Source organism: Acyrthosiphon pisum, chromosome X, assembly GCF_005508785.2.
Source record: "Acyrthosiphon pisum isolate AL4f chromosome X, pea_aphid_22Mar2018_4r6ur, whole genome shotgun sequence".
In the NCBI taxonomy this organism is placed as follows: domain Eukaryota; kingdom Metazoa; phylum Arthropoda; class Insecta; order Hemiptera; family Aphididae; genus Acyrthosiphon; species Acyrthosiphon pisum.
In genome coordinates, this window is record NC_042493.1 from 34,139,069 (window position 1) to 34,140,552 (window position 1,484).

Consider the following 1,484-nt stretch of genomic DNA (forward strand, 5'->3'; position numbering starts at 1 on the left):
CAGTCCCTACGCGTACTGAGCGTCCGGGATCAAGCCAGCATTTGCCCTTTTGCTCTACGCGGAGTTTCCGTCCTCGCTGAGCTGGCTTAGGACACTGCGTTATTTTTTGACAGATGTACCGCCCCAGTCAAACTCCCCACCTGGCGGTGTCCTCGGAATACGGATCGCACCAGGGACCGGGCCCGCGGATACGCCGCGAACGCGGACGGCGACTTTTGACGGTCGGCCGTACGCGGACGGACGCGGTCCGCGGTTTGACGCCCGGATCCCTCGGCTGGTGCTTAACGCTACCGGAATATCAACCGCGGCCCGGCACGAACGGGCACAGGCCGACGGCACGGCGACCACGCCGCGCGACAGTAGCGCGCCGACGAACCGACGACGACTGCCGGCCGGACGCGCCCGCGGCCGGAACCGCGCGTTCCGCTCTACCGAGTAAGTGGGGAAACGATGCGAGTAGTGGTATTTCAAGGTCGGCCCGGAGGCGAACGGCCGAAACCGCCCGCCTTGGTCGGGGTCTCCCACGTATGCTACACCTCGGCATGTCTCCGAACAATGCCAGATTAGAGTCAAGCTCAACAGGGTCTTCTTTCCCCGCTGATTTTTCCAAGCCCGTTCCCTTGGCTGTGGTTTCGCTAGGTAGTAGATAGGGACACGTATATTCCTAGGCTTTGTTGCCTCGCGGCTACAACCACGGACCTCACATTAGCGCTGTGCGCTAGTCGAGAGCCGCGGAGGTTCACGGACGGCGCAAAGTGGTTTGACCCACACAATACGCCGGCCGAGCGTCCGTATGGACACACGAGCACCGGGCACACACCCGTTCCCGCCGAAGCCGGGAGAGGTGGCGCCCGTACCGTTGGCTGAGGCGTACACGTGCCTTTCGCCATCCAGGTGGGATCGCGAAGCTATCCTCATCGCTTCCCGTTTTTGGTCACGGGCAACCTCCGGTGCATATTCAGTTGTCAGTTGTCTCTTATCGCGGAAGGTTGTACTGTTCGTTAGTAATATTTATGCTCGCTTATCTTTATTTTATTTTATTTTAATATTCTATTTGAAATGCTGTGTTCTGTTTGTACTGACGAAATACACCAAGGAGACGAAAAAAAATGTGTTAAATGTTATGAGTTTCTACATTTTAACTGTTCCGGACTTCGAGAAACAAACTTTAGAAAAATGTCGAAACCTCTGAAGGAAAAATGGTCTTGTTCTAATTGCAAGGTGAAGAAAGTTGTAACTGCACCTGTAATAACTCAACCAATCACCGAGGAGGCATTACAAAATGTCGTCGATTCTGTGAACTTTATGAGTTCGCAGTTTGACGAATTTAGTCTTAAATTAAAACAATTGATCTCAACCGTAAACGATCTAAAAAATGAAATATAAGAATCGTGGCAGAAATGCATTTTTAAAGAAGAATGGTAGTATATCCGGACGTTTAACAAATTGGAGCAAAATCGTTGGAGTGCCATATGGAAATTGTA